Raw genomic sequence first — 20,664 nt, 5'->3', positions numbered from 1 at the left:
AAAAACAATACACCAACATCTAATTTCCACAAAACATCATCATTGATTTTGAAAAATCAATCAATGATTCAATCAATTTTAACCCCTTCGCTGCTAGTCTTTCCCCCCTGTGCTGTCTTTTTTGGCTGTTTGGAGTAGTTCGCGCTTAGGCCCCTGTAACGTTTTGACCACATAAGTGATCCACGCCAAATTTACGTCCTTTTCTTCCAACATCATGGATATTTTTAAGGTACCCAAGGTTTGTTAATTCCCCTGGAGGGGACCCAGAAATTAGCCAAAATACAGCTAAATTTGTTTTTTATGGGAAAAAGGGGCTACAGATGAAAGCGTCTGTTTTTTTCCCTGGAAATGTTATTAACAAAGGGGTTGTGGTGCTGAAATCACCACCTTCCCAGCTTTCAGGGACAAGCAGACTTTTGTCAGAAAACTAAAATATTTTACACATTTTTGCATTTTTCTGGGACAAAGCCTATTTTTGCTATTTTTTGTGCTTTCAACTTCCTTCCAGTTAATAGTAAAAATGGGTATGAAAGCAATGATGGATCCTGTAAAGCTCTACATGTCTGAAAAGTAGACAAAAATCTGAATATAGCAAAGAGTCATTTGTGTAGATCCTTTAAGGTTTTCGGGTTGGGAGGAAATTTGTGTCAGACCGGTGATTCTAAAACTTTACCACACAGATATTTGAGAAAAAAAATGATTCTTTCAGCAATATTTGATGTTTTCTGGGGATTCTGGGTATGGAAATGTGGGATCCACGCAAGTAATACCTCGCTGGACTCCCCAGGGTGTCTAGTTTTTAGAAATGTGTGGTTTTGGTAGGTTTCCTAAGAAGGCCCCCGAGCCCGGGGCCAAAAACCAGGTTACCCCTTTGCAAAACCAGGTTGTTTTGTGATAGGTAATTTCGATGTCTCCTCGATAAGTTTTGGGTCCTTTCCTGTCACTGATGCTTGACCCACACAGTGAGGTCCATTTTTATAGGGAGAACAGGGGGAACGCTGGGTGGTAGAAAATTTGTGGATCCATGCAGATTCCTGAACTTTCTCACACAGAATTTTGAGAAAAATGTGATTCTTTCTGCTAAATTTGAGGTATCTAGGGGAATTCTGGGTAGGAAAACTTTAGGGGGTCCAAACAAGCCATACCTCGCTGGACTCCCCCGGGTGTCTAGTTTTTAGAAATGTGTGGGTTTGGTAGGTTTCCCAAGAGGGCCGCCGAGCCTGGGGCCAAAAACTCATGGGAACCCCCTTGCAAAACCAGATTGCTGTTGTGATAGGTAATTTTGATGTCCCCTCAAAACGTTTTGGGCGCTTGCCTGTTGCAAAAACGTGACCTACCGACACAAGTGAGGTACCATTTTTCTCAGAAGACTTTGGGGAATGCGGGGGTAGAATTTTTTGGATCCACGTTGATTCCAGAACTTTCCACCACAGAATTGTGAAGAAAATATGTTTTCCTGGATTCCCTTGGGTGTCCAGTGTTAAAAAATGTATGGGTTTGCTAGGTTTCCCTAGGTGCTGGCAGAGCTGGGGTTCAAAATCTACGGCTAGGCACTTTGCAATAAAAGGGTCAGTTTTCACTGTAAAAATGTGGTGTGTCCACGTTGTGTTTTTGGCAGTTTTCTGTCGCTGGCACTAGATCTACCCACACAAGTGAGGTATCATTTGTCTCAGAAGACTTTGTGGAATGCGGGGTGCATGGAATGTTATGGATCTACGCAGATTACAGAACTTTCCACTACAGAAATGTGATGAAAACATTTTGTTTGACAAATATTGAGGTTTGCAAGGGATTATTTGTAACATAACCTGGTAAGAGCCAGACATGTCATTCCATTCCGGATTCCCCTGGGTGTATAGTTTTCAAAAATATATAGTTTTGATAGGTTTCCCTAGGTGCCAGCAGAGCTAGGGTTCAAAATCTATACCTAGGCACTTTGCAAAAAAGGGTCAGTTTTCACCGCGAAAATCTGGTGTGTCCATGTTGCGTTTTCGGCCGTTTCCTGTCACTGGCACTAGGCCTTCCCAACCAAGTCAGGCGCCATTTCTTTTCAAGACTGGGAACGTGGGGTGGGGGGAATTTTGAGGATCTACACAGATTCCAACAACTTTCCACCACAGAAATATGATGAAAATGTGTTTTGTTTGACAAATGTTGAGGTTTGCAATGAATTCTGGGAAACAGAACCTGGTGAGAGTCAGACATGTTACACCATTCTGGATTCCCCTGGGTGTCTAGTTTTCAAAAACATTGTGTTTTGGTCCATTTCCTGTCGAGGGAACTGGGTCTACCTACACAAGTCAGGTACTATTTTTATCGGAAGACTTTGAAGAATGTGCGTTGGTTGGAATTTTGTGTATCCACGAAGATCTCACAACTTTCCATCACCCGCAACAGGCCCCCAAAGTGAATCCCCTCCAGCCTTTCCAAAGGCCTTGATTTTCACACAGATGGCGGTGCCAGCTAGGCACCACCACCATATTGAGGCCCAAGTCCACCCAGCCATCAATTGGAACGATTGCTGACCGGCAGAAAAGTGGCAGATGTGCTTTGCGTCCGCCGCGATACCCCTGCCGGGGGTAAATCAGGTTGCAATGGTGGGCGGATCACCACTGCCGGACTGGCGGTGGCGATCCACCAGCCATCCTAATCAACCCCTTAGTTTCAGTTTTGTTTTCATTGTAATGACAACAGCGTGCCATGTGTGCGATTGAATGAAACAGTCAGTGTGCTTTGGGAGGTTCGGGGAAGCCCTTCCCCACCTCCCAAAAAATGGGAATTTTTTTTAATGTGTGCTCATGATGGATTAGTTCCGTCATGAGCACACTGGCACTTATGCTCATGACGGAACCATTCCGTCATGAACATAGAAGAGGTTAAAAATATACCCACACACTGCAATCCAACTTTGCTACTACCACTTTAATCAAAGTACCTGGAGGCACCTACAAAAATGTACTTTAAGTATAGGTTATGCCACCAAATTAAAAAAATATAGCCCTAGCCTATGTACCAACAACTGAAGTAGCAAAACCATTATAACCTACTTCTTGAAAGCCCCTTCTATCAAGCAAATGAAACTAAACTAACTCCCTTCCTAGAATACTTTGAAGATACTTGGGTGGGAGGGCTACGTAGGTCAGGGCACCGTAGGCAACCCAAATTCCAAATACCTTGGTGGAACGTATATAACAGTACCCTAGCTCAAAAAGCAAAAACAAACAATGCAGTGTAAGGATGGCCTAATGCCTTCCAAGCCACAATAGGAAGAGGACAACCAACCTTACTTAAATTTATAGAAGCTATAAAAAAAAACAAAGCTATCAAGAGCCAAGGCTAGAGCAATCCTAACTAAAATAGGCCCTAAAATAAGGAGGTCATAACGATAGCGGCCATTCTCTGTCCATGAGATTAGGATGGCGGGCGGTTTGCTGGCGGACGGGAAGTCCGTCCACCATGGTTCCAACACAGGCTAGAATTGTGGCGGTGCCTAGCAGGTACCGTCCGCCATATTAGGATGCTTCATCCTTGCCAGCCTTGAATGGCGGTTCAGCCGCCATTCAAAGACTGGCGGAGATTGACTTTGGTGGCCCATAGTGGGCCCCCCTTTAGCAGGGGCACTGCAGTTTTGCACTTGGGGGGCACCTATGGTGCCCCCATAATTTCTCTGTACCATGTGGCAGGCACCGCGTGGTGCCTGCCACATAGTGTAGGGAAATGCAAAAACTGCATTTTTACCAGTGCGGCGGGTACTGCAGCCTGCAGCACCCGCCGCCATGGTAAACATGCCAAATGTGACCACCATTGTGGCGATCGCATTGTAATTCCATGTGCGGGAAAGCCACCATATAGACGGCCGATCCTAATTACTGTGACAATGGCGGATGGACTTAAGTCCGTCTGCAATCGTAATGACCCCCTAAGTAAACAAACTAAAATGATGTATAAATATCTACAACATAAAACTTTGGTTATTTACAAACACCAAAGGTCTAGAATACTTAGACATGATAGCTAAATCCATACTTAAAAAAAAAACAATACTGAACACCATAAATATTTAACATTTCCAAACATTTAAACAACAACACTCTACCCTTTTAAAATTAGTAATTATAACCATGTCATATAAAATTAAAAAACAAAACAAATATATGTATCATATAATATAATTATTAGAATAAAGAAAATACCAACAAAACAATGTAATAAAAAAACATTTCCCCCCATAATAATAAAATATAACTTAGGGGGTCATTACGATGACGGTGAAGCTGCCACCGGCAGCCTGCCGGTGGCTGTTTCACCACCATTGTAAAGCACTTCTCCGCCTGCCAAATAACAATGGCGGGCTGCATGCTGGCGGACGGATTCCGCCACGGGTCCACCCCAGGCAATCGTTACAATTGCCTGGCGGACCTACCCTGCATTAACAATATGGTGGTGTTGCCTAGCAGGCACCGTCCACCATGTTACGATGCTGCCTCCCCACCAGCCGGTGTATGGCAGTGTAACCGCCATTCAGCCATTCACAGGCTGGCGGGATTGCATATGGGGACCCATAGCAGGCTCCCCTTGTGTTGGGGGAGGTGGGTGAGCACTGGGGGTACCATTATCCCCCTAAATTTCCCTGCACCACAGGGCAGGCACTGTGTGGTGCCTGTCACGTAGTGCAGGGAAATACAAATAGTGCATTTTGGACATTGTGCAGGTGCTACAGCCAGCAGCAGCCTCTGCAATGTTAGAGATACACGATGCAGCTGCCACGGTTGCATCATAACCTTATGTGCGGGACAGCCGCATTCAGAGAGTCCCAAACCCGGCACAATCCGCCCACCATCATAATGACCCCCTTAGTTATGTAGCAGTAGACAATCCTGGAAATCCAATAAATCCATAGAAGATAAACCGAAAAACAAATCCATTCGAAACGAGAACCCCCCAAAAAAATGCAAAAATACAACTGTTGAAAACATTATCCAACAATGCAGTCCTCTCAAGAACAAAACCCCCCAAAAAACGGAAATAAGTGTAAAAAAACAGCAAAAATTAAATTGTAGAAAAAGGCTCCAACGATGCAATCCTCTGAATAACAAAACCCTCAAAAATACGAAAAGTAGCTTAAAAAAAACGCTCCAACAAACCCGAAAAGATAAATGGCAATGTAAAATAACTTGTTTTAAATAAACAAAATACATTTTCCTTTTTTAATAAAAAAAATAAAACTGGTCGACACCATCATCCATTCACAATCCGGAAAAACTGTAAAGAAAATTAAAAAACACCCATCCACAATAAAATGTACAAACCCACAAACATTAACATTAACAGTAAACATAAAATAACACAATTAAACAACACATGACTAACGCTACTCTAATCCAACATTATGGCAAACACATAAAACTAAGCATGGGCGAATTTTGCGAATCTCGCGTTCGCGAATTTTGCGGATTTGCGAACTCGCAATCCGCAAAATCTGTGAATTCTCGCGAATTTGCGGATTTTTTTTTTTTGTGTTCGCGCGGGTTTCTGCCAGTTCGCGAGGGTTTTGTACAATTTCGCAAACGCGAACTTACCTGTCGGGTCGCAAGTTTTGCGAACTTGTTGTTTCTACGTGTCCAGCCTGTTTGGGACACTCTTCTTCATCACTGCCACTCTCTGTCACCACTGCCACTCTCTGACTACTCATGCCACCCTCTGGCCTACCCATGCCACCCTCAGTTTCATCACAGCACCCTCTGGTTGTCCAGTGTACATTATTGCGGCAAAGCAAAGCACACCTTCCCTGCCTCAAGTGACCTGAATTAATTTGGGGCTGATTAATGTGTCACAGAATATTTTTTTAGCTGGCACCTGCTTACTTAGTGCTTCCTGATTAGTGATCTTTTGCACTTGCTAAGTGCTTTCATTGTTGCAAAATTAGTTACAACACCTGCCCTGCCCCAACTGACAAAAATGAATTAGGGGCTGATTAATGTGTCAATGGATTTGAACTTCCAGCCTGGCTCCTGCTTGTCTGCCTTAGCTGTAATTCAGGACCTTTGTGTAACTATTCTGAGGGTCAGAGCAGGGTCACATAATAGTTGCAAGTAGGCAACTGAACTCTGGAGGGGCCCCTCAGGAAGCACTACAGGAAATGGCTACTAATGATGAGCTTGAACTTTTGAACCTGGTAAGTAGTTTCAGTTTTGCTAAGATCGTATTTCTGCAATTTAGCGCTTATTCGCGGGGCGCGAAGTTGAACTGGGAAGCCGCGAACTCACGCAAACAGTGCGAGCAAGCCATAAAATCCGCTGCTCGCGGATTTGCGGATTTTGCGGGAAATTCGCGAATCTCGCGGATTTCGAATTTACCCAAAATCCGCAAAATCCGCGAGCGTAACGGATTTTCCGCCCATGCTTACATAAAACACTAAACTACCAAAACAACATCTAACGACACCAAAAATGTTCTCACAAGACTAACTCTACTACTACCTCGCACCTACCCTACAACTACCATAAAAGTTAAATAAATCCAACTTACCTTAAGCGACGAAACACAGCTCCCCAACCGCGAGGTTCCGTCTTCCAAAATGACCTAAAAATCAAACAAAGGGCCCCATCATGATTGCGGACGGATCACTACCGCCTGTATGGCGGTGGTGATCCGCCCACAAAAAACCTCCACCCACACTGTAATCTCCCCCTGCCACATTAACACTGCGGGGGGAGCCCGGCGGTCGGATAAACCGTCTGCCGGTTTTCCACCCAGTCCGGGAGTCGACCGGGCTGAAAATCTGCTAACATGGTGGCTGTGTCTCCCAGAAACCGCCATCCATCTTAGCATAATGGCGGGGAAATGCCTTTCTGTGGCAGCAACGCCGCCACGGAAAGGCAGGCGGAAATCTCTTGCGGGGCCCATTGCGGGACCCCAGGGATTCTGGGGTGTGGGGGGTGCACATGGGGGGGTACTATTTCAAAATACAACGTGGCAGGCACCACAAGGTGCCTGTCACGTTGTGCATTGAAATGCATGAAGTGCATTTTTAGCATTGCGGTGGGCGGTGCATTCAGCACCACCCGCCGCAATGCTAAAAATGTGGGATGCGCCCGCCAGTGTGGTGGCCACATCCTAATGGCCCCCACGGGACCACCACCCTTATGGCAGGTGGTCCCGTTTTGCGTCGGGACCGCCCGCCATCCTATTGTGCCCCTAAGTGAGAAAACTAGAAAAAAATGACAGCGTAATAAAAATGAAAAAAATACTTACTCCCCATTGAAAAGAATGGAAATATAATATTAAAATGCAAAGAAATCAATGTATATTTTTATATTTTGTACTTTTTTTACAAATGTTCGGAAAATATACAGAAAATTGTGAAATATATATTAAATATATATTATATTATCAAAAATATTACATTTAATATATATTAAAATGTATGTTTATTTTATGTACTGTATATTTACCAAATATATTAAAATGTATTATTAAAAAATATATGTGAAAATATGTTTGTAAATATTATTTGAATACAAATATTAATCAATATACTAAATAACAAATAATACCCAAACATATGTAAAATGCATATTATATAATTGTTTAAAACATTACATTCTATAAAATGTATTAAAAAACTGTTTAAAAAATGAATACAAATGTTTTCAAACTGCTCCTCCTCATTTGTGTTCTATAAACACAGCATCCCACTACTAAAACAGTACAAAAAATGTTTAACATTAAAATTTGAATCCTACATTTTTAAATGACACCACATCCTTATCCCCTATAAATCCAACATCACACAACTAAGGGCCCAATTCCCATCTCGCTAGGAAAGCCCTCCGTACGACTCGGATCCGGGGGACTTTCCGAGCGAAACGTGCTTTGGGAGTCCAAACGAGCGAGTATGATGCAGCCGTTTGCTTACGGACTTGGTTCACTCGGACTCACTTTGAACTCTACGGGAGCCTGTGTATAGACGAGTACACAGGCTCCCATTGCAAAAAGGGGTGGGTGGGGAAAAGCGTACACCTTGTGCCCGCCACACTGTGCATGCCTGAGTTGGGGAATCCATACGCACACCCTGTGACAGATTCGGAGGGCCCCGGGTAAGGGGCCACCTGCTACGGCCCCCCAAAGTACAATTCCGACAGCCGTTTCGTCTCACTGAGACCAATGCAAAGCGGCGCTTGGGCCCTGTAACTTTTTGACCACATAAGCTATCCACACCAAATTTGCGTCCTTTTCTTCCAACATCATGGGGATTTTTAAGGTACCCAAGTTTTGTTGATTCCCCTGGAAGGGACCCAAAAATCAGCCAAAATACAGCTAAATTTGGTTTTTTTTGTGAAAAATGGGAAAAAAGGGCTACAGATAAAGCGTCTGTTTTTTCCCTGCAAATGGTATTAACAAAGGGGTTGTGGTGCTGAAATCACCACTTTCCCAGCTTTCAGGGAAAAGAAGACTTTTGTCAGAAAACCTAAATATTTTACACAGTTTTGGCATTTTTCTGGGACATAGCCTGTTTTTGCAATTTTTTATGCTTTCAACTCCCTTCCCATTAATGGTAAAAAAAAGGGTATGAAAGCAATGATGGATCCTGCAAAGCTCTATATGTCTGAAAAGTAGACAAAATTCTGAATTCAGCAAAGGGTCATTTGTGTAGATCCTTTAAGGTTTTCGGGGTGGGAGAAAAATTTGTGTCAGGCCGGTGATTCTAAAACTTTACCGCACAAATATTTGAGAAAAAATCGACGAGCCTGGGGTCAAAGTTGTAGGATTACCGGGCTGACACAAATTTCCTCCCACCCAGCGTTCCCCCAGTTCTCCCTATAAAAATGGTACCTCACTTCTGTGGGTAGGCCTAGAGGCTGCAATGGGAAATGGCCCAAATCGTACTGTGGAGACTTTAAAATTACCTATCACAAAACGATCTGCTTTTGCAGGGGGGTCTCATGAGTTTTTGGCCCCGGGCTCAGCGACCATATAGGGAAACCTACCAAACCCCCACATTTCTGAAAATTAGATACTCTGGGGAGTCCAATGAGGTATGGCTTGCGTGGATCCCCCAACTTTTCCTTACCCAGAATCCCCTGAAAACATCAATTTCGCTGAAAAAAAATAAAGTTGTAGGATCACCAGGCTGACACAAATTTCCTCCCACCCAGCTTTCCCCCAGGTCTCCTGACAGAAATGGTACCTCACTTGTGTGGGTAGGCATAGTGGCTGCAACGTGAAATGGCCCAAATCGTACTGTGGAGACTTCAAAATTACCTATCACAAAACTATAGTTTTTGGTTCGGGCTCGGCGGCCATCTAGGGAAATCTACCCTACACACACATTTATAAATGCTAGACACCCTGGGGAGTCCAATGAGGTATGGCTTGCATGGATCCCCCAACGTTTCCCTACCCAGAATCCCCTGAAAACATCAAATGTTGCTGAAAAAATAAGTTTTCTCAAAGTTCTGTGTGGGAAAGTTCTAGAATCTGTGTTGATCCACAAATTTCCCACAACCCAGTGTTCCCCCAGGTCTCCTGATAAAAATGATACCTTACTTGTATGGATAGGCATAGTGGCTGCAACAGGAAATGGCCAAAATGTACTGTGGAGACTTCAAAATAACCTATAACAAAACTACCTGTTTTGGGGGCACCTGGATTTTCGACCCTGGGCTTGCTGCCATCTAAGGAAGCCTATGAAACCCATATATATCTGAAAACTAGACACCCTGGGGAGTCCAATGAGGTATGACTTGCATTGATCCCCCAGTGTTTCCCTACCCAGAATCCCCTGCAAACCTTAAATTTAGCTGAAAATAAATCACTTTTGTCACATTTTTGCGTGGGACCACCGTGCTGGCTCAAATGTCCTACCACCCAGCGTTACACCTGTTCTCCCGAGTAAAATGATACCTCCCTTGTGTGAGTGGGCCAATGTCCTGTGACTGGAAAGAGCCCAAAAAGAGCGAATGAGGTACCGTTTTCATCAGTAGACCTGGGGGAACACTGGGTGGTAGGAAAGTTGTGGATCCATGGAGATTCCTGAACTTTCCCACACAGAAATTTGAGAAAAATTAGATTTTTTTTCTGCTAAATTTGATGTTTGCAGAAGATTCTGGGTAGGAAAACTTTTGGGGGTTCCATGCAAGCCATACCTCACTGCACTCTCCTGGGTCTCTAGTTTTCAGAAATGTGCGGATTTGGTAGTTTCCCAAGATGGGCAACAAGCCCGGGGCCAAAAACCCAGGTTACCCCCTTGCAAAACCAGGTTGTTTTGTGATAGGTAATTTTGATGTCTCCTCGATAAGTTTTGGGCCCTTTCCTGACATGGGTACTTGACCCACCCATGTGAGTGAGGTACCATTTATATCGGGAGACCTGGGGGAATGCTGGGTGGTAGGAAATTTGTGGATCCATGCAGATTCCTGAACTTCCCCACAAAGAAATTTGAGAAAAATTAGATTTATTTTGCTAAATTTGAGGTTTGCAGGGGATTCTGTTTGGGAAAATGTTGGAAGATCCATGCAAGCCACACCTCGCTGGACTCCCCTAGGTGTCTAGTTTTCAGAAAAGTGTGAGTTTGATAGTTTCCCAGGATGGCTGCCAAGCCACAGGCCAAAAACCCATGTTACCCCCTTGCAGAACCGGGTTGTTTTGTGATAGGTAATTTTAATGTCATCTCAATAAGTTTGGGGTCCTATCCTGTCACAGGTACTTGGCCCACACATGCGAGTGAGGTACCATTTTTATCAGGAGACCTGAGGGAACCCTGGGTGGTAGGAAATTTGTGGATCCATGCAGATTCCTGAACTTTTCCACACAAAAATTTGAGAAAAAGTAGATTTTTTTCAACTGAATTTGAGGTTTGCAGGGGATTCTGGGTAGGAAAACTTTGGGTGGTCCATGCAAGTAATACCTCGCTGGACTCCCCCTGGTGTCTAGTTTTTAGAAATGTGTGGGTTTGGTAGGTTTCCCAGAAAGGCCGCCGAACCCGGGGCCAAACACCCAGGTTACCCTTTTGCGAAAGCAGGTTATTTTGAGATAGGTAATTTTTATATCTCCTCGATAAGTTTTGGGTCCTTTCCTGTCGCGGGTACTTGACCCACACACACAAGTGAGGTATAATTTTATCAGGAGACCTGGGGATCCCTGGGTGATAGGAAATTTGTGGGTCCTTGGAGATTTCTAAACTTTCCCACACATAAATTTGAGACTTTTTCTTTTTTTAGCTAAATGTTATGTTTGCAGAGGATCTGGGTAGTAAAACGTTGGCGGGGTCTATGCAAGCCATACCTCACTGGACTTCCCTGGGCCTCTAGTTTTCAGAAATTTGTGGAGAAGGTAGTTTACCAAGATGGCCACCGAGCCCGGGTCCAAAAACCCAGGTTACCCACTTGAAAAACCAGGTTGTTTTGTGATAGGTCATTTTGATGTCTCCTCGATACGGTGGGTCCAACCAAGGCATACCTCTCTGGACTCCCCCGGGTGTCTAGTTTTTAGAAATGTGTGGGTTTGGTAGGTTTCCCAAGCGGGCCGCCAAGCCTAGGGCCACAAATCTCATGGGAACCCCCTTGCAAAACCATGTTGTTTTTGTGATAGGTAATCCTCCTCCTCCTCAAAACAATTTGGGCGTTTGCCTGTTGCGAAAACTTGATCCACCAATACAAGTGATGTACCATTTTTCTCGGAAGACTTTGGGGAATGTGGTGGTAGAATTTTTGAAATTCACGCAGATTGCAGAACTTTCCAACACAGAAATTTGAGGAAAATGTGTTTTCTTGACACATTTTCAGGTTTGCAAAGAATCCTGGGTAACAGAAACTGGTGAGAGCCAGACAGGTGACCCCATCCTGGATTCCCCTGGGTGTCCAGTGTTAAAAAATGTATAGGTTTGCTAGGTTTCCCTGGGTGCTGGCAGAACTAGGGTTCAAAATCTACAGCTAGGCACTTTGCAATAAAAGGGTCAGTTTTCACTGTGAAAATGTGGTGTGTCCACGTTGTGTTTTTGGCCGTTTTCAGTCACTGGCACTAGACCTACCCACACAAGTGAGGTACCATTTTTCTTGGAAGACTTTGGGGAATGAGCGGTGAGTGGAATTTATGGATCTACGCAGATTACAGAACTTTCCACTAAAGAAATGTAATGAAAAGGATTTTTTTTTAAAAAAATTTAGGTTTGCAAGGGATTCTGCGTAACAGAACCTGGTAAGAGCCAGACATGTCACCAATTCTAGATTTCCCTGGGAGTCTAGTTTTCAAAAATGTATAGGTTTGATAGGTTTTCCTAGTTGCCAGCGGAGCTAGGGTTCACAATCTACAGCTAGGCATTTTGCAAAAAAGGGTCAGTTTTCACTGTGAAAATGTGGTGTGCCCACGTTGCGTTTTTGGCCGTTTCCTGTCACTGGCACTAGGCCTACCCAACCAAGTGAGGCACCATTTATTTTGAAGACTGGGAATGCGGGGTGGGTGGAGTTTTGTGGATCTACGCAGATTCCAGAACTTTTCACCGCAGAAATATTATGAAAATGTGTTTTGTTTGACAAATGTTGAGGTTTGCAAGGAATTCTGGGTAACACAACCTGGTGAGAGTCAGACATTTCACCACATTCTGGATTCCCTTGGGTGTCTAGTTTAAAAAAATGTATAGGTTTGTTTGGTTTCCCTAGGTGCGAGGAGAGCTATGTTTCAAAATCTACCGCTAGGCACTTTGCAAAAAAGGGACAGTTTTCACTGTGAAAATGTGGTGTGTCCACATTGTGTTTTGGGCCATTTCCTGTCACGGGCACTAGGCCTACCCACACAAGTGAGGCACTATTTTTATTGAAAGACTTTGGGGAATGTGCATTGGTTGGAATTTTGTGTATCCACGTAGATCCCAGAACTTTCCATCACAGAAATATGAGGAAAATGTGTTTTTTTAAAGTACGTTTGAGGTTTGCAAGGGATTCTGGGTTACAGAACCTTGTGAGAGGCACACCATCCCGGATTCCCCTTGGTGTCTAGTTTTAAAAAATGTACAGATTTGCTAGGTTTCTCTATGTGTCGGTTGCACTTAGGCCCAAAATCCAAAGGTAGGCACATTGCTAAAAACAAGGCTGTGTCTAGTGGGCTGTCTGTCACCAGCGAAAGGGGGAGGGCTGCCCCAATATGCCCCCAAGGGGGACAGAAATGCTGGCTATTAGTTTTGGGGGGTGGGGGCATTGGTATGCCCATTCTGGGCAGCCCCATGCATACAAAAGCAAGCACAATCGCTGGCGCCTAGTGTGCTCTCTGATGCCCCCTGGAGGGCAGATCAGGTGCTACTTTCCCAATGTCTTCTGGGAGGGCAAAAACACTGTGGCATTTTTTGGGGGGTGGTGGGGGCATTGGCATGCCCATTCTGGGCAGCGCACACCCCTGAATTAAAACATTAAATATTCCCTGATGCCTATTGGTCTCTCTGCCCCCCTGGAGGGGCAGATAAGGGGCTTTTGCCCATATCTGCCTCCCATGGGCAGAAAGACTGGCAATTTTTGGGTGGGGTCAGGGCATTAGCATACCCATTCTGGGCAGCCCCACCCCTGCATACATTGAAATAAAAATAAAAAATCTCTCCCTCTTTGGGTGCTTTATGCCCCCCCCCCCCCCCCCAGGGGACAGATTGAGGGATACTGCCCCCATCTGCCCCCCAGGGGTCTTTGGGGAATGAGAAAGGGCCCTCTGGCTAGTTATAAGTTACAGGTTACTATTAACACTAATGCTCTCTTAGTGCACCTGTAATCTATTTAGTTCTATCTATCTAACTTTCTGTCCCGGATAAAAAACAAGAAAAAAAGCAAGGGGAAAAGGGAAAAATATATATATATCTTGTATATATGGAAATAGAATTATAAAAGGGGACGGAAGAAGTGCTCTCTATATATAACTCTATATTCTATCACTTATTAGTTGAATCATTTGGTTAGGGGGACCATTATTTTACTAGAACACCATTCATTCCGTTGTTTCTAGTCTGTATTAATTAGACGTCTGGCGGGATTTTCGGGTTGGGGCACTATCTTCTGGACTTGTTCGGGATAGATAGAGCAAGGGTTTCCTAAGGGGGTGGGGTGGTAGTTTAGGGCACTGGGGTAGAGGGTGGGTGTGGCAAGGGAGAAAAATAAAAAAAATCCTCATTTTCTGCTTGGTATTGGTTATTTTTAGCGATGAGAGATTTTCTTACGATGGAGAAGTGTCACAGTCTTTGCTGGGTATTGCTAGCTTCTTTTTAATGGGAGGTTTGAAGGCGGAGGTTCTTGATTCTCATGAATAGTCTGAGAATTCTCTCTTGGAATATCAATCGCCTTCGCACCAGACACACAGGGAACACGATTATGCAGTATTTGCGGGATTCTGATGCGCAGGTCATTGTTCTCCAGGAGAGGCATCTTATCGAGACCGAAATGCTCTCTTTGGCGGAAAAAAATAGGTGGATTGGCTTTTGTGTCTCGACAACACAATCTATGAATATCAGGGGTGTGACGATTATCTTTAAGAGACCACTAAAAGCAAGACTAGTTTCTAAACTAGTAGACCCAGGTGGCAGATGGGTCATCGTAACGGTAATCAATGCTGGGGCTCAAATTACTATTTTGGTTTATTATGGGCCTAATCAGGATGATCCATCGGTCCTGAAGTCCATTTCTTCTCATTTATTGTCTTTCCCGAAACCGATCATCTTGGCTGGGGATTTTAACATAGTCCTGGACCCCTTTCTTGATAAAACCTCTAACAGCCGGCTCTTAACTCTCTTAAACCAGGGTCTTCTTGCTTAACAGCATGAAGCAGTATGGTTATATGGACATTTGGAGAACTAGGTCAGGCCAACTTCAGGGCATTTCTTTCCGCAACAATAAATACCATCATCAGTCAAGAATCGATTTTATTTTAATTAGCCAGAAATTGGTTGATTTGGTTAAGAATACCTGCTACCTTCCCTCCCATTTATCGGACCATTCAGCGGTATTTATGGAACTTCTTGGTTTTCGTAATGTTTCCCCTAGAATTTGGTCATATGACCGCTCATTACTCTCGTCGTCAGAAGATATTGCCTTTTTGATAACCGAAGCTCAGTGCTTTATGAATAACAGTATTGGCTCTGCTGCATCAGGGAGTGTATGGGACTCTTTTAAGGCCTTTTTAAGGGGCCTAATTACTAACAAGGTTTTATATAGGAGGAAACTTTACAGTGAAGAGGTAGCATCTATTGAAGCTGAGATGGTCAAGACTCAAGCTGAAATTGATTTGAATACAGCTTCGTCTGGCAAGTTTAGTTTATTTGATTCAGTTCTCTTGCGAGAACAACACATATTTTGCAATAAAATTACAATTTTGGTTTTAAAATTATCTATTTAATACAATTTTAAAAATGATATTAAAAAGTTATACACTTTGATACACACAAATTCATTGGGTGGAGCGTTACAAAGGGTAATCAAATTCTGAACAGAATTTATATTACATTTGATTTTGATCGGTGTTATGTTTCTGTTCCTGGCAGCAACAATAGACGGATTTGGACAGGCAAAGAGAACATGTTCCAGATCTTGCACCCCACCTTTCCTTAAGTCACAGAGGTTAGACCCTCCTCCTTTTGGCAACCATTTAATTGTGTATGATTTCAGGGGTAGTATCCCAAGTCGTAGTAGAGTAATACTTCGCCTGACTCAATGATTTAAATAAAAACAATATATTGTTGTGTTTTTTTGAGAACGATTGTATCCGCGTACTGTTAGTACATTGAGAGGACAGAGCAATATTGCTTGTCGAGGGTCATGCTTAACCGGGGGGTAAGATGCTTCAGGCATAGTTTCAGTTGGGCTGGTGACCAAGATTTTAGCATATCCAAAGTCACAGATGATAATTTGAAAGCTCTACATAAGTTTTTAAAAAACACATACTTCGGAGAATCTGGGTCAAGTGTTTCAGTTTTTAACAGAGCTCGTAAAGTTCCTTGATCAGCATGGACCAGGTTATATGCCCATCTAATTATATTCGTGATCCCTCTGGAAAAAGAGCTGACTAATGATAGTTCGAGCCGGAGAGCTTGAACCGGCACAGCTTGCGGCATCTTGGTTAGTTTCCGCAGGATTTTACCTTCTTTGATTTCAATTTGTTTCCATTCTTTGATTGGAATATGTTCTATTGCATATGATAGAACAGCTGGAATTTTAGAGCTATAGACCTGTAACAGAGAAGAGAAGTGTCTTTGACCGGTGGAGGTATATATTCTTTGGTGGGCTCCTAGATGGACGTCTGCTTTTCGACCCATTTTTTGCAAGTGAGGCAGGTTGTGCAGGGACTGGGGGGAGGTTCTCCCAAGATATATATATTCTTTTACAATTCCCAATGGTTTTCCCCCTAGTGTCCAGTTATATTTGACATGATTCTTCTTTCCTGTGAATGGTACTATTTTTGTTTTGGTGACATTTGGGATTAAATGATTTTCTCCAGTATACTTAGTAAGTGCCGACAAATTTCTTTGGAGCCCAAATGGGGTCAAGTCTAGAATCACTACGTCATCTGCGTACATCAAACAATGGATTTAAAAATTTGCAATCTTAGGTGGAAAATTATATACCTGATTAAGGTTTTCCGGTAGGTCATTCAGATATAAGGAAAACAGCAAGGGAGCTAATAGGCATCCTTGATGCAGACCATTTAAAGTTGGTATTGGACTTGTAAGGACCTTCTCTCGCCCCATTTGGACTTGGCACCACGTCCCAGAGTGCAGTGAGATTATTAGGTAAAGAATATTTTGAGGGATTCCCATTTGCTGCAGTTTTTTAGAAAGTTTGTCTCGGTCAACCCTGTCAAATGCGGTCGTAAAATCGACGAATGCTGGATACACTGCCTGTGACTTTTTGATCACGTATTTTTCTAGTAGTGTTTGGAGTACTGCGATGTTATCTGTCACCGAATGTTTGAATCTAAACCCAGCTTGGTTAAGTGGAATAGAGCTGGTAGAGAAGGCCCACTCTTTTAGATGGTCTAGAACAGCAGCGGCAAAAATCTTCCTGGTTGCGTCCAGAAGAACAATCTGACGGTAATTGCTTGGGAGTAGCCTGGAGCCTTTCTTGTGTTTTGGAATAACAATGCTTCCTTTCCAGGACTTTGGGGTTTTTCCTGTTCTATATATGTATTTGAAGAGGCATGCTAAAAGCTGACTCCATTCCTTTGGGTTGTTTTTTAGGACCATAATTGGAATTTGGTCTGGACCCATTGCAGCCGATGGTCTTGCCTTTTTTATGTAGTATTCTATTTGAGGTGGTACTGGAGCCACGATGTGTAAGCTTTTTTCCTGCCCTCTATTAAATTGCAATAATAAGTCGCAGTTGGAGGTTTGATTTATTTTGTATAAGTTGGTTATGTATATTTCCCATTCTTAGGGTGGTACAGGGTTTGCTTTTAGCTGGTTTTTTTGTTCCCGTTTCTAGCGCTATTATGGTCCAATTGGAGCGTTTGTCCTTTTGTGTAGTTGCTGTCTGTAAGTCTATCCATTTTTTGTCTTGGATCTTTTGTTTTTCTTTTGCTTTTTTTCTTCTACGAAAGTTTATTAGCTTGTTAATTTCCAGTTTTCTTGCCTCAGAAAAATGAAGGAATTGTTCGCTGATTAATTTATTTAATTCCTTTGTCCTGGGTTCAGTATTCCATATTTTAATACTTTGTTTTTTTATTAATCGTTGTTTTACGCTTTCCTGTAGCATTTGGACCAGTTTCTTAAGTCAGCGATATTCATGCATTACCGAGCTAATGCTCTTAGCCATGTTATCCACCTCCCATTGGATAACATGACTAAGAACTGCTCAGGGCAGGTGTTAGCCTTTGGAGATATTCGCGCTTAGCGCGAATATCTCCAAAAGTTGGTAATAGGAGATAGCGATGTTAGCGACTGTTTCCAGTCGCTAACATCTTGGCACACCCACTTTGCATGTCATTAGTGATAAATATCACTGACATGCAAAGTGGGGCCCAAGATGGTCGCTATCTCCTACTAGCTGTCGCTAACTGGTGTTAGCGACAGCTAGGTAATAGGGAGATAATTTTATCTCCGCTTTCTTGGCTTTTAAAGCCCAAAAAGCAGAGATAAACCCCCTTGATAATATGCCCCAAAATTTGGGGTGATAGGATTTAACATTGCTAGATTTACAGATTGGATCTTTGAGGTTGAATGCTGATCACTTTCTATCATAGTGTTCTGGCACCATCTTACATACTGCACAACAAGTTACTCTCCCTAAAGGGACAGCTGGGCTCAGTCCTAAATACACGTATTGTTGAAAAATGGGAAGCTAGTAAAATAGCCCATTTCCAGTTTGGTGAAGGGGCTGGGAAACTATTGGCCTGGAAGGCAAAAACTGACTAGGTTCGTAACAACATAGATTCCATCACCTGTAATAATGTGGTGTTCTCCTCGGATGATGACATCAGAAGAACTTTCCGACAATTTTTTCAAACCATCTACCACGAAGATAAGCAAATTGAACTAGAGCATATTGAGGATTAGTTGAGGGGGATTTATCTCCCCTCATTGTCCCCAGAACAGCGTACCTCTCTTGATAGCTTTATTACGGAGGAGGAGGTCAGAGTAGCTATTTTAAGTAGTAAGAAGGGGAAGGCAGAAGGACCTGATGGCCTTCCGGACGAAATCTATAGGACTTTGGAACAGGCAATTGTTCCCTTTCTTACTATATTATTTAATCAGATTTTGCAGGAAGGACTTCCACCCCCTGTCTCTTGGGACAGCACATCTATAACTTTGATTTTAAAACCAGGGAAACCAGCATTGTGATGTGGGTCATATAGCCCAATTTCTATCTTGAATGTAGATTATAAAATCTTTGCTCCTGTCTTGGCGAAGAGGTTGGGGGCAGTAGCAGCTGATATTTTACATCAAGATCAGAAGGGATTTGTCAAGGGTCGTCAACTCTATGAATTGACATACGATCTGATAGGGGTTATTGACATGGCAACAACTGATTCCCTCCCTTTGGCTGTTCTGACGCTCTACGCAACCAAGGCCTTAGACAGGGTCAATTGGTCATACCTGTCGCGGGTCCTTGGCCAAATTTAACATCGGCGACGGTTTTCGTCGAGCAGTCAGACTACTTTTTCAGAACCCCACAGCTTGCCTGTTGGTGAATGGAGAACTATCAGACCCGTTTACTATCACAAGGGGAACACGTCAGGGCTGCCCTCTCTCCCCTCTCCTATTGGACTTATATATTGAACCTTTCGCACAACGATTGAGGGATGACATCAACATCAAGTCTTTTAAGTATAGGGGATGGGCGAAGAAGGTGGCCCTGTACGCTGACGACATCCTGATTTTCTCTTCAAAATTACGCACAGCCCTCCCATCAGTCATTAAGTTAGCCTTGGATTTTGGGGAAATCTCTGGATATGAGGTTAATGCCTCAAAAACAGAGATGATGGTTTGGAATGATGATGGCTGTGGGACAGGGATTCAGCCTAGTCCAACTTTGCGTTATCTAGGACTTAATATTGTCAAAGATATAAATGAAATTGCTACAATTAACTTTTCTGGAGACTGCCGTAAACGTATGCGATCTTGGTCACAACTTCCATTATCTATTTTGGGAAGAGTTAATCTGATAAAGATGACTATTCTACCAAAGGTTTCTTTTTTGTTTAATACTATCCCTCTTTATTTCGAACCGTTATCTTTGTCAAAACTTCAGAGCGAAATTAGTTCTTTTATTTGGGATAAATATATCCCAAGGATTGCCTGGAAAAATCTCAGGCGGCGCAGGGGCTTTTCAACTCTCTCATGCTTGCAAGTTACTAAAGATGCCCACAGACTTTGGTATTGGATGCATGTTTGCAGCTTTGCTTAAGGGGGAAGGAGTAGCTCAGACCGGCTTTCTGTTTAAATTTGGAGATCCCAAAAGGTATTGCAGGGGATGGCAAAAACTTGGGCTAAACTCAGGAACTCCATAAAGCTGGGGTACTTTTATAGCAGGTCACCACTGTGGGATTCTCCTGGGAGCCATGGGTGGCTGGTAGATAGTTTAGCTGTGCCTTTGAGAGTTGCAGGGTTGGAGGTTTGCGGTGATCCGTTTGTGGACGGTTGCTTGCTACCATGGGAATCCCTGAAGGATAAAGTTGGGTTAAACCTTTCCAGATTTAAATACATCCAGATTGTTAGTTGGGATCATTCATATACCTCACAAACCTCACTTAGGAGTGGATTTCCAGTAGGAGGGGGTAGTCACCTTGAGTCCCTACTGCTCGATAAACCCCCAGTAAGAAAGGAGGTCTCTTTATGGTACAACTTAATGTTAGAGGAGGAGGACGGCGGATTCGAACTGCCTGAGAAGCTTTGGGGTTCCTCCATAGTTGATCATAATGTGGAAAATCTGTGGCTTACAACGTTCAAAGTGTTGTGGGACATTGTTAAGCCCGCTTGGCTTCAGAGGAACAATCTTTTCACTCTTCATAGAGCTTACTACTCCCCACAGAGACTGTCCAAATTTTCTGAAGACACCCCAGTGGCATGTGCCAGATGTGGGTTGGTAGCTGCCTCTGATGCTCATATGTTTTTTGAGTGTCCCCTCCTGATTTCGTTTTGGGACTCTATAGGTGTCTTACTCACGGCCTCCTTGGGTTTCCAAGTTTTGATCGACCTCCCCC

Source organism: Lissotriton vulgaris, chromosome 5 (assembly GCF_964263255.1).
Source record: "Lissotriton vulgaris chromosome 5, aLisVul1.2, whole genome shotgun sequence".
NCBI classification, from domain to species: Eukaryota; Metazoa; Chordata; class Amphibia; order Caudata; family Salamandridae; genus Lissotriton; species Lissotriton vulgaris.
This window is presented reverse-complemented; position numbering follows the sequence as displayed.